At 42.9% G+C, this 13,292-nt stretch overlaps 1 protein-coding gene across 3 annotated transcripts in view; it reads left to right on the forward strand.

The window, feature by feature from the left end:
* Nucleotides 1-207: 207 nt before the first annotated feature.
* Nucleotides 208-13,292, forward strand: part of sema4d (sema domain, immunoglobulin domain (Ig), transmembrane domain (TM) and short cytoplasmic domain, (semaphorin) 4D) — a 39,276-nt gene continuing 26,191 nt past the window's right edge. The window contains exons 1-2 of one of the 3 annotated variants that reach the window (XM_027282092.1): nucleotides 208-414; nucleotides 9,660-9,776. The gene's annotated coding sequence lies outside the window, so the exon portion shown is untranslated. Of the gene's footprint in view, nucleotides 415-5,958; nucleotides 6,127-9,659; nucleotides 9,777-13,292 lie in introns of those variants that run through there. The other 2 variants (XM_019275543.2, XM_019275544.2) reach the window with 2 other exon arrangements.

Genomic DNA, 13,292 nt, shown 5'->3' on the forward strand with positions numbered 1-13,292 from the left:
TGTTCTATATGTTGTGAAATGGGCCATAAATAAGCCTGCATACTGAGTACTTTTACTTGGATTACTTTAAGTACATTTAGAGGCTACTTCTGTAGTTTGACTTAATTACAATTTTGAATGCATGACTTGTAACAGAGTATTTTTACTGCAGGGTACTTCTTCCACCTCTAGGTCTACCACCACCACCTCCCCCTGCACCCTGCACCCTCCCCCTGTCTGTTGATATCACAGCCCCGGAGAGGTTTGAATCCAGTCGGCCGCCATGCTGAGCTGAGAGAGAGAGAGAGAGCCACACATAGACACACACACACATACATACACACACACGCACACTAAACTTTGTCACGCTGCTGCTGCTGCACGGACGCTCATCTTCGTACACACCGGGCCAAAGAGAGGAAAAATCCCCCCACGGTGAGTCTGAGCACACACTTTCACCTCGGTGCAGGTTTTTAAGCCGCTAAAAGTATCGTCTGCTTTAACTTGCTGTGTTATTTCAGCCTGTGCCCCGCTGCTCGTATTCATGCGTGCTGTCGCGGACTTCAAGCTCAGCTGCACTTGTTGCACTGTAGCCGAAACCCCCGCTGAGACACAAAAGAATATATACAAATATAAAACAGCGTTATAACTCTCTAATTTTCAAATTTTTACTGCGCATACAACTTTTATACTTTCCCGCCGTTGTTTCAAAGTGCGAACTGCGACAGAAAAAAGAAAAAAAAAAGATGTTAGCGGAGACGACTTGTTGCGCAAAGTGCCCACGCAGCCGCTGTCAACTGTCCTTGGAGGCGCAAAATAACTCGTGAATATAAAATTACGTGTCCACTAGCCGAATCTTTTTAAAGATTAAACTCCCCTTGCACTTTGAAAATGCCATTCTGTGGCACCCAGAGGTCATTCAGAGGTTTTCTAGCCTGGGCATGCATAAATCAAGAGTGCTCTTTCACTGCAAGCAACAAAAGACTTTTATTGACAGCGCTGCAACACGTATCCACGTTAACCACGGTCCATATGAAGACTTGTTGGTGCATCCAGTTGCCATTAGATTAAATAAATACCTGCAGCATGCACTGGTCTGTCTTTTCAAGGTGTGTTTTTTGTAGTTCTTGTGCCAGGACGGGACACTGCAGCTGGGTCTCATCACTGGATGCTCATAAACCCTTCACCTTGCATGCATGTCTCTTTTAGTTGGTGTGGAGATGTGTGGACCGGAGGGAGTAATAAGAAGTTATGGAGCTGCTTTTCTGTCTCACAATTTGCCCTCTGGCCTGGCTGACTCTGAAGTCCTGTTGTCTCTGCGTGACTCTCTTGGCTCTTAGCTGTATAATTCAAAGTACACCCATCATCACCGTGCTCCTTCTCTTGACCTCCTTCAACCCTAAAATCAAGTGCAGGCTACTGAAGGAGAGACAGCTGCCAGTATGAGCTCCAGTTCTTCTGTGCATTACGTCTTCTTTTTTTTTTCATGAGTTGATTGACGCAAAAATGAATTTGCACCTATGTTGAAGGATTCCAGCCTCTCGGATGTGAGGATTTGGTACTTTCCTTGTCTTATATAATAGTAAGCTAAATAGTTTGTGGTTTCGGACTGTGGATCAGTTGATTGCAATATAACCATTGCACTAAATGGAAACTAGGGCTGCAGCGAAGAATTACTTTCCCCATCAATCAAGTGTTTTGTCTAGAAAATGTCATAAAACAGACAAAAATGGCCATGACTTCTATACACATTGTTTATTTTGTGGGTACAATAGTTATGTTCCAGAAAGAAGAGAAGCTGGAAGCAGTACATTTTTTGCTTAGACTCAACAAGTTTGGATGATACTGTTCTCTCCATTTGATTGATTGTTTAGTTGTTTCAGCTCCACGTTGATTATTCATATTTATTTCAAGCAAAGATGCCAAAAAGTTTTATGTACGGCTGCAACTAATGATTGTTTCCATTATTGATTTATCTACCAGAGTCCAAATTTATGACTTTAAATATTATATTTTGTCAGACCCACTGTCTAAATCCGTCACGTAAGAAGCTGGAACCATCAAACATTTGGCAGTTTTCTTTGATGAATGGCTTAAAATTTTAAATAGCTCCATTGTCGATGCATAAAATGGCAAACATTTGATGTGGAATCATCAAATGTGAGGATTTACAGCTTTTGCATGCCTTACATGATAATACATAGATTTTCTTTGGCAATTTGAAAATCTGTTTTTTATGTTTTATGGACCAACCAACTCATTGATTTATCATGAAAATGATCCACAAATGTACTGATTGTTCATAATGAACAGCAGTATTTTCCCACATGCTCTAGGAAATGAATGAATGAATTCAAGAAGCGTCCCTCACATTATATACATGCTTGATTGACATTGCATAAGCACTGTGGAATTTTGGACCATGCCAACTATTTGGTTTGTCCCTAAATACAGCTGTTGTATTGTCCAAATCAGTTTTCTGCAGCTTCGTCAGTGGCATTAACCACCCCGCCTCACCGTCCTCTCTGCCCAGCGTTTCACCAAAATGCATTGGCTGTGACATCCCTTCCCTCGCGGCCTCAATAAGTAATTCTTCTGCCTCATCGAGTCTGATTTCCACAGGTCCTTGGCTGGGTCATAGCAGGCATGAGGACAGCAGCCCGGATCTTGTCAATATGATAGGCTTGCTGGCGTTTCAGTGGCACTCGGGCAAGCCAGAATCATGTCAAGCCAGACCCTCAGGGGGGGCCCGGAGAAGTAGCCAGAACAGGATATTGCGGTGTGATCATTCACCAGCAGCAGACAAATCATTAAACCAGTGGCTGCGTGCTGCGGAGTGGTTCAAGCATTTTCTCTGTCAATTTGACTTTCCCTCAGGTTACAGGTTTTGTTTGCGTTTTAAGGTTATTGCTTGTTGCAGGTTTTGAAATTGCCATTGGAAAGAAAAGTAAATATGGTAGACTTTATTATATTGCGTGGCTGTAGATGGATAGGAGTAAGAATAATCAATCTTTTCTCATCTGCTGTGCCAAGGCCCAAAGATAACCTGCGGTTCAGTTTGACATTTGTGCTTTTCAGTTGTCCTTACCTACTCCATGTGGGAAGAAATCTTTGCAGGCATGTAACTTTCCTGTTTTAGGAAAGCTAATTAATCTATTTTTAACATGTGTGTCTGTATTTGATTTGTTGAAATCCAATTAGTGGTCATAACCGAGCTATCTTTAAGATGCTCTTTGTCTTTTTCCCACATTCATTGGAAGCACAGGATTCACATGTGCTAAATGAAATTACACAGAAAGCTCTCACTACACATAAGCACGCAAGTCCGTCTTTGCTTTGGAGTTTTTCTTCAATCAATAATCAATTTAAAATGGGTGGGAAATGGAAATTCAGTCAGGAACTGTGTGGCTGAAAGAGAGCTTTGTTTTAAAACTTGAACTTTGTGCCGAAATGGCACTTGTTTTGGATGTCAGGGGTTATTTACTTGGATGCCTTGTTTGGGTTTCAGAATAAGCTCTGGCTGCTTGTCAAATTCCTCTCTTGTAAAAAGTTGGGAATTGCTTCATACTGGAGCGTGTCCAGCGTCGCATATATAGGAAGCACATTTGTGCATTTGTGCGTGTGACTCCTCAAATCCGAATGCAATGATTCGACCACCTCAAAGGAGACGTCACGTTTCTTCACATGCCTTTAGCGAGCCACTGTCAGGTAATTGAATAAACTCTTAATGGATTCGAGGGTGACCATTCACAAGCCCCCAGTGGCTTTTTTCCCCTCGTCCCCTCTGCTGGGTTTTGGTCGTCAGCCAGCTCCTCCGGTAGAAAAGGCTGGAATACCTGCAAATGGGTCTGGGGCTGTAGCACTTGGCCTCCTGCTGTGGAGGTCACTGTAAAAGGTGTTACGCCTTTGACGCAGACACATACGGCCCCTCATTGTTCCCTCCTGCTCATTAGCAATCTAATCGTTAGGAATCCCCTGGGAGTTGAGTCAGCAAACAAGGCTACTTTAAAATCATACTCGCTGCGTACTAAAAGACAGGATCGTGACATTGGTAGTGATCTTTCATACGAGCCTTTTGGATGTCATAGTTTTAGGAAACGAGGGAGGCGAGTTTGATGTATGACTCGCAGCGGCCTCATTGTTTTGGTCCTGTAGGAGTTAAAGGCTAGAGGTCAGGGGGCCAGGCTCTTGCTGCTCTGATGTTGAGGTGTGCTGTGCTGGCTCTGGTGGAGCAGACATCTGGGGCAACCCCCCACCTCCTTTTTTTTTTTTTTTTTGAAAGCACACAAACACAAACCTCCCCTGCCACACCCATGTACCCCAACACCCCTCGGGCTAGAATCATTTCCTACTGGCAAAAGAGAGAAGCATCTGGCTCTATATCAGCAGCAGACAGTGGCATGTGTCGGCACTTTATGTGTTTGCTCATGTGTTACTGGCCATGCATAATGCATTCCAGGGATGTCTCTGCAAAATTGTCTCATGATTGAAAAGCGTTTTTTTCAAATCGGTAAACACTGCCTTATTTCCTGTTTTTCATTGGTTCGCGTGTTGGGTAACAATAAAGGTAAAGAACAGTCCACACCCTTTAAAGCCTTCCATTGGCAAACAGTAGATCTAGTATTGGCACACAAAGCAAAGCAGGCGTTTATTCGTTTGCGAATGCTGGAAGCAATTACATTAATAAAAACTGTACAGGAAATCCCAAGATGCTGCACCCATTGCTATGAGTCGTGTTTTGCTGAGAGTGCAGGAAGCTTACTGATGCATCGCTGCGGTGCTATTGACAGCTTACTTGATGTTTTGAAAAGGTTCCCAGCCTTGTGTTGTTGAGAGCAGGGAGCTGGAAGGGAATGGAGCTGGGGGAGCTACATACAGTACATTCTGTCACCGTTGGAGGAGATCACTGTGTGAAACAAGCTGAACAGAGAAGGTGTCTCGCCGCCTTTGTGCAACTTTTGGTCGGTAGCGGAGCGGTTCGGCGGTTTTGCACAGGGAAGATGTTGCACGACAGAATCCTAGCTCGCAGATTTTGATCAGATCTCCTATCAGTTTGCCGTTGCTCACTTTGTTTAGTGTTTGCACAGTGGGAAGTTGGTTCCAACATCAACGATCCATTGCCGGAGGACACAAACTGTCATTTAGCTTGGGGAAACAGACCTGCAATGATTCTCACCTTCAGGAAGGTCATAATAATTTTTTTTTGTTGTTGTTGAGACTGCTTTTAGAGGTGTTGATTCAGTGTTAAACAGAGAAGTGTTTCTATTATAAACTCTACCCCCATTGATATAAACGGCTTGAAAACATCTCTTTTGTATGATGCAGCATAATTTAACAGTGCCACAAACTACAGCCTCCGAAATAGCCGTAGTTATTTATACACCTCCCCAAACAGTTTCAACTTCGACTTCATGAAGACAGGACTGTTGCATTCGTCACTTTTAGCAAGGTGCACAACAAACGGGCAACTGCGCGTACATATCGCCGAGGGCTAAATGTAGTGCTGAAAGAGGGCAGCAGCTGGACCTGCAGTCCTCATTCATTCATTCCTTAAAGGAGAGAGAGAGGGGGGGAGACATCCCCACAACAATAGACACACTCCCACAGATGCACATACACACTATCCTAACCTCAACCCCCTTCCTCCCTCTCTCTCTTTTTCCCTCCCCTTCACCCGCCACCCCAAATTCCCCCTCCCCCTCCTCGGCAATTGTGTGCATTGACGCTTTCCAGAGGCGCGGGCTCTGCGCTGTCGCTCCCGACTGGCGAGCAGCGTTTGACTGCTGTGACAGAGGAGGCAGAGGTAGAGAGAGAGGGGGGGGTGTTCTGTTAGACACTCAGATGGAGACACTGACATGCATTAAAGTGAAACAGGCTTTTAAGGCAAGCACTGTCTCTCCACCCTGTGCCTTTTTTTTGTAGTGTTTATCATGCAAGAGAGACAGAGAGACTGAAGGAGGGAGTGTGTGTGTAAGAGAGAGAGGAGGAGGAGGAGGTGACAGACTCGTGCTGGATGATCATATTCTATTTTTTTTTTCCTGCATCTGTCATGCAAACAAACCACTGGCGACTTTCTCGGTAATAACAGTGTGACTGGAAGAGCGTGTCTTCTCTCTCAACCTGCAGGACCTTCCCACTCAGATTATGGTAAGATTCACGTAGCAAACGGCTTGTGCGGAGAGTGTGTGTGTGTTCACTGCTGGCATCTCCCAATGTCAACACCTTTTTTTTTTTTCTTCCTCTGATACGTGTTTGTGTTTACCCTGTGCGGCATAGACGGTCCCCCCCAGTGCGGTGCATGCTATTTATACTCAAATCTCATCCGGGAGGTGAATAATTCAGTGTTTTTCAGTGAGTGGGGCTCTGCCGCGTCTTTATTTTGAGGAAATACCCACGCAGGTTCACTTAGATTAGCTGTTTGCTTCACTTAAGCTGAAGATTTGAGATGTTTAAAGGTGTTTTTTTTTTTTTTTCTATTTTCACTGTTTTGTTTACAGAAAAACAGATGCAGATGGATTTGACACGATTTTACCAACAAATTGGTTGCAATTTCTTTGGAACGAAGATCAGTTTGTAGAGGGTCCAGACGTCTGATTAATCACCTCAGCAATCAATGATCTGGCTTCGGGGAAGATCAAATTGATTTCTTGCATATTGGATCAGCTGTCTTCACGTTAATTGTCTGATTTTCCCCATGTTTGTTATCAAAAGATCCTATCCTACCTGCAGTGATCTTGTTTTTATATTAACACAGTAGTATTGTACATGTTGTGTATTAAGCTGAAGTCTTGAGACTTGCTACAGACAAGACTGTCTGCGTCTTCCAGACATCTGCAGCTCCACATTTTTCATATTTGAATGGCACCAAATAACACTGCCTTTCTCTCTCTTTTTGTCAACATTGAGCACGAGGCCATCTTGTTTTCATAAACTTTATTGGAACTGCCACAACAGGATGCACTCACATCGTCTTGGGGTTACATTGGCCGGTCATTCTTGTGAGCATAAGTTACAAGTTCTGGCAGATTACAACAAATATAAGATTGATACAATCGCAGAGTGTGTGCGCCCAGCTTCAGATGTGGAGAGAGTTTATGTTTCCCCTGGCTGGCTGTTGTCAGGAGTTCATAAATCTCCAGAGAGGAGAAGGAGTGGCATTACCCTCCTGACGTTTTCCTTCCCCGTGCCACAAGTTAACAGCATATTGAAACACTTGGTTAGACGCTTGGTTAGATTGTTTGTGAGCGTTGGCCTCAGGTAGATCAAAGCTGGCTAACATGTCTCTTCAAGTGTTCTTACTCCACTTCAAAGAACACCGTTCTTGGTCTCTATCTTAGCTGTGCGTGGGTAAGAAATCCCCATCTGTTGTCATACACGTGATTCTTTTTTTTAAACCACCAGCTGCAAATTTCTTGCAGCACAGTCTAACTTATTGTTCACCGCATTCAGAATTGTCAATCGCCAGCATCCAGGCACTGCGTTTGTATTGTCTGCGTGAGAAGGAAGGAGTTTAATTTTGGGGTTTGGGTAAGGAACTCCTCGCTTTGCAGGAAAAGACCATATACATCATCGCAGCAGCCAGCATGAGACATTTTTCATAGAATCTCTCATTCTTGGGTGGGCTGCCACATTGTGCAAAAGCATGGATTCTTGCATATTTCAACAATTCAGTAGTGTAAGGAAATGTCATTTGGAAATGGTCATATTGTGCTTCTCGAGAAAGGCTGCGACATTTCATGTCGAACATTCTTGTGTACAGCAGCCTCTTTTTAACCTAACAAAGAATAAAAAATTTGACACATAACCCTGAACTATCACCCGCATTGATTGAGCTGCATCATTCCAAATTTCTCTGGAGGTGACTGCGATGTCGGGCATTTTTCTTCTTTTGAAAATATTTCCCATAAACATAGTGGCTGAAAGACCAGAGAAAATGGAAGTAAATTGATTACCGGAAGATGGGTGTATACAGCTAATGTCTAATGTTTCTGCTCTTAAGACGGACATGGACAAAAGTTGAACAAGCCGCTCTCAGACTGGAAAATGAAAAGAGACAGACAGGTAAACAAATGCATTAGAGCATCAGTTCAAGTGGTGATCTGGAAAAGGTTAAAGGAAAGCAGTGGAAAAAAAAAAAGGAGGCACATCAGCCTGCTGAGCCGTGGTCCCCACACAGACAGATTGCCGCTGGCTGGATCCGAGGCTGCTGGCTGTCTGTCTGGGTTTGGAGCTGATAGGATTGGGTGTGGTTGAGGGGACCCTACCTCCACTCCTCTGTCTCCCTCCAGATGTCGCTGACAGTGATAAAACAATTATGTCCTCTTTGGTTAATCAGTGTTTGAGGTGATTTAAAAGCTTTCTGGTTCAGGTCTGTTACGTTACTGTCTGTGAATTGGTATCTAACCTTTATCTGCTTACAGAGCTTAAATCTCACTCTGGCAGGTCACAATCCGTGTTATTCCACTTAACACAAAACTGGGTATAATCTATGAATCTAATGTGCTGCTATCGTAATCTTTTAAAGGCAGATAAGCTGAAGAGCTAATGCCAGGTTTTGGAGGTTTGCTCGTCAGGCAGCAGGACGCAGGATGTGCCTTGTCTCATCGCCTCATTAAAATTTCAAAAATCAGGACGCTGGCAGGCAACATCTGCTGATTTATGTGCATTCCCAAATATGCATCATTAGCAGAGGTGTGTTTTATGCAAAATAATCATTTATTACAGCCTCTTGATAATTAGCAATGTTTATGATCTTTTTTTTTAAATGTTGGACAATAACCAGCCGCACTGATCCAAAACTGTCATCACTGCTCCTTAGTCACACAATGCGTTCTTCATTTGTGATCAGATTCATACCGTCTGTCTAGAGGATTTATTGGTGCACTCTATTTATGCTAGCTGACTGGCTGGCTGGTTGGCTGCCTTGGTAACTATGGTAACAGTATCCCCCAGAAAGTTGGAGAGAGCAGGCCTTGCTAGGCTAATTTGTGAGCAAGTGAAGCATGTCTACAAAGTTAGCTGTGCAGTCCCGGCCTGCACGACAGACTGTGGATTTCTTTGTCCTGACATGATACAGCGGCCGTCACAATAGATGTGCTCTGCTCAGACTTTTGTTTTTGAAGTATCAGTATTTTGAAGACTCAGTGCGGTCTAATGAGAAACCTACACGAAGAACAAACTAATGTGCATAATGAATGATGAAAAAAGACTTAAATGTGGGTCTAAATCATCATTATTATACATGAAAAAAGACTTAAATGTGGGTCTAAATCATCATTATTATACGGTTTTATCAGCCTACTTTATATATTTCTATGTGGGGGTGTTTGGAACACTGTTTTTAGACCATTTTAATAATAATTTATTATTTTATTCACTCATCAGGCAAACATTTTGTAGTTCCTGCATCTGAGATGCAAGGATTTTATGTTTTTCACTCAAAATAAGCTGAATATCTTTGGGTTTTAGACTATTGCTCAAATATAACAAGCTATTTCTTTGGGTTTTAGACTATTGCTCAAATATAACAAGCTATTTTTCAGACAAAACAATTAATTCAAAATAACAAAAATACTTGCAGCCTTGTTACTGTTAGGTTCAAGTGCATGAGCTGCTTATTATCTTGTTGACCTACTGTAGGTGTGAATGGCTGACTAATGTTGTTTTTCCCTCTTTTACAGACTGGTGTTTTGACATTAGCACCCGGGCCTCTCCCTCAACCATTTCCAACTGTGTGAAGACGAGTGAAAAGAAGTTTTAATGAATCAGTATTCGCTAGCCGACGCCATGACAGACAAGTAAGTGGGTTTATCTTCTTTTAAAAAGTGTGTTTGTGTGAAGAGCGCACTGTACTCTGGCCTTTTGTTTACTGTGAAGGAAAAAGACAATGTCATCTCTTGTGATTACACTTCTCTTTCTCTGCACAAGATTGTCTCCTGTAAGGGTTTGTGTGTTTCCGTACAGGACTGAAGGAGAGTCGAAAGGGGGTTCTGATAGCACAGAGAGAAGTGTGTTGTGTTGGAGGGGGGGTTGGTATAAAGACAGTCTGTTTTGCCCCTGAAGACGTGTGACATTTGCATCAGGGCTGATTTGCATTCTTGTTCACTGTGCTGGTATGTTGCTGCTGCTGTTAGTTGGTCTTTATTCCCCTGACAAAACACAGCCAATAAAAGGGTTTTGAGCCTCTGCTGTATTACCTCTCCCTTTCGCTCCTTGTCTGTATTCTGCCCCTTTTTTCCTTATTCTGGGGTTCTTCATCCCCTGCCCCCCTTTTTCTCATTTTGGACCCGTTCTCTATGCTCCCTATCTCTTTTTTTTGTCTCTTTTGTAAGCTTTGGCTTTGTCTCTCACTCCGGTGTTTGTCGGATTTTATCTATAGGAGGATGGAGAATTTGGTTGCAGTAAGCAAAATAATCTACTGTCAGCGTTCATAATAAGCAGAATAAGTGGTGTAGGCCGGTCAGCTGAAAGGGATAGGCGCAAAACACGGTGAAGGCCAAACAAGGCCAGGCCTATTATGTGCTTGAGTTACAGAAAATGAAAGGGGCAGTTTAAAAAAAAAAAAAGTTCGGCCAGCAACAAAACAGAAGAAACAAGTTGCTTTCAGAATGATGAATTGAAGTGATCATGGATCAGAGGTTTATATGCATGCATAAAGTTTCCAAAGTACTGTTGGTGGATGAAATGCGGTTGATGTGATTCACTGCACTTGCTAGTTAATGCACCTGTTGACCCTGAGAGAGAGCTAGCGAGAGAGCGGCATAGAGAGAGAGGGGTCTGAGTCATTCAGTCCTTTTCTGAAACAGGCCTCAGTGTAGCTCCTCTGGCTAACACCAGCACACTATAATGTCAGTATAAAATATTGTGCTAGTTGGTTAGTAGAGCTGGATAATGCTATATTTGCCGAGAGGGGAATTTCTCTTGCAAATTAGAAGGTTGCACCACTTAAGTCGTTCCCTTAAGGATGCATTGCAATTTTTTTTTTTTTTTTCAGAGCCAGACGTTGAAGCCTTGGAAGTTTTTAAGTGTTTTTGGATGCAACATAAAAGAACAACAACAAAAAGATCTTCTTGGAAACCTTTTTTTATTTTGAAAACAAGATGCAGCAGTATTTTTTTAATAAGGCTCTGCCTAGACCAAATGAAAGCAAAGTCAAGTGAAGGTTGGGACTTTCTAAGTAAGTGATGATGTTGTTGACAAGCTGTCCCATTGGATGAAAGGTATCCAAGCAACCAGAAAGGGGTGAAAGAGGGGGGAGGGCAGTAAGCGTATTGTGCGCTAGATGCTAGTCCATGTTGTAGGATGATTGTTCATCGGGTGAAGAATGATAAATGTTACGCCGAAAGGAAGTGAGGGGAGAAGTTGGAGGACGTGGCCCCCGACAGTGATGGGGAACAAAGCCCTCCTCAACATGGGACTACTTAAGATTCATACAAAGGCAGAAGAAGACAGCCACTTATTTTCTCTCTAACACACACACACACACACTTTTTTTCTCTAGTGCGCTCATGAGCAAACATTTACACATAGCAGGATATCAGTGGACATTCCTCTAGATATGTGCATTCCAGTTAGTATTCCCAGATACACACTAGCCTGCAGACGCATCATTTTCTGACATTTTGGAACAAAGTGCACGTTGCCCACATGTGCACGATCTTAACATTCATGTAGTTTAAGAACATTGTTTTCCGTGCAGATTTCGCTATCCATACAGGGGCTGATCATCCACCGCCATTCTCAAATGACCATGTTTTGATTGCAGGATTTTTTTTTTAAGTTCAGCCTCCTATTGTACCAGGATGCTCCGGGGATGAGGAAAGTTTCCAAAGCCAGATTTGCTCTGTAGTGCTTGTAGACGACGGGGGATTCTTTCTGTTGAAATTGAAGCCTGTATAATCCCCTTCAACACACTGCTTTTGTGTGTGTGTGTGTATGTGTGTGCGTGCAAATGTACAGAGTCCATGCACCCTCCAACAAGGATTTGAATCGACAGGAATTTCATCTAGTAGTTGTTTTTCTTCTTCCAAAGTGATTTGCACCAGGGTTCACTCTGTTGCATCATATGTGAAAGTAGGACAGAAAGACGATGCCCGACATGCGCAGAGAGGATGTAGACGTATGAAAATATGTCACTTGACAATTAAAAACATATTATTTGAAGTGTTAAACTCTAACTGGGTGCCTCCGTCCATTGGGAAAAAACACAGAAACAAGATGGAAGAATGTGTCCCTCAAGCCCCTCAAACTATATGTTCATGTTTCTTTATGCAACAATTCCATTCTTGTTTTCCATAAGGAAAATCCTCCTCCTACTCATTTATCTCCTCTTTGTCCTTCAACCACTGTATGCATTTGCACGCTCAGATATCCTTTCTCATAGCAAACCCTGTTTTCGCTCTCTTCCTCTGCCCCTCTCGTTTTCCTTCCCTCCCCCACCTGTGGTGGTGCACATTGACAGCCCTGTCAGAGACTTGGGATAGATGGACAGTAAGGGTGGCTGCACAGATGAGAATGAGTGTGTGTGCGGAAGGGTGGGGTGGGGTTGCATTGTGTTAGGTTGGGTTTTTTTTTACTGGAATGACCACAGTGTCATGGAGATAACAGGCCTTTCCCACTCTACTGTATATCTGTTTGCTTTGTCTATCAGTTGAGGTCCTACGTGTGAGTATTCATGTCAGCCACAGGGGAGTAAAGATCCAAACCCACCATCTGAAGCCGGTTAAGAGCTTTTCCAACTGTCACTTAGACAACTGCAACACGTATGCAGGTTAGAAACCTGCCAAAACCCTTGATGTGTGGTGAGAAGATGCACGCATAAAAGTAAAGACATTTAAAACCCAACAGAAGGATTTTCTTGTGAGACTACATGTTAAACACTCATGCTCTCTCTCTGACTGATTGAAACTTGTATTTTTCCTGCTTTCTACCAAGCACCTGAATGCAACCATTTTTAAACAGCTTCACCATCAACATAAATGACGTGCTAAACATGGTAAACCTGCTAAACATCAGCATGTTAGCACTGCCACTGCACAAATGTTGGTGAGATTTAAAGATTCTACTGATAGATTTGGATGTTTAAATAGTTAAAAAAATAAATTCACTGCTGCTGTAACTGAGAGTGTAGTGAGAGAAAATGGAGTTGTGGTGGTCATGAGATACTGACCAAAGCTCAAGCTGGGACCTTTTTATCAGCTCAAGGGAGAAATCAGGTGTCACAGTGGAGTGAGCTCAATAGTCCGTCCTGTCAGTGTGTTTGCCATCGGTTCAGTTTCTGAAGTAGGGTCTATTAATAAATTTGTTCTGGCTTA

This window comes from Larimichthys crocea, chromosome IX (assembly GCF_000972845.2).
Source record: "Larimichthys crocea isolate SSNF chromosome IX, L_crocea_2.0, whole genome shotgun sequence".
In the NCBI taxonomy this organism is placed as follows: domain Eukaryota; kingdom Metazoa; phylum Chordata; class Actinopteri; family Sciaenidae; genus Larimichthys; species Larimichthys crocea.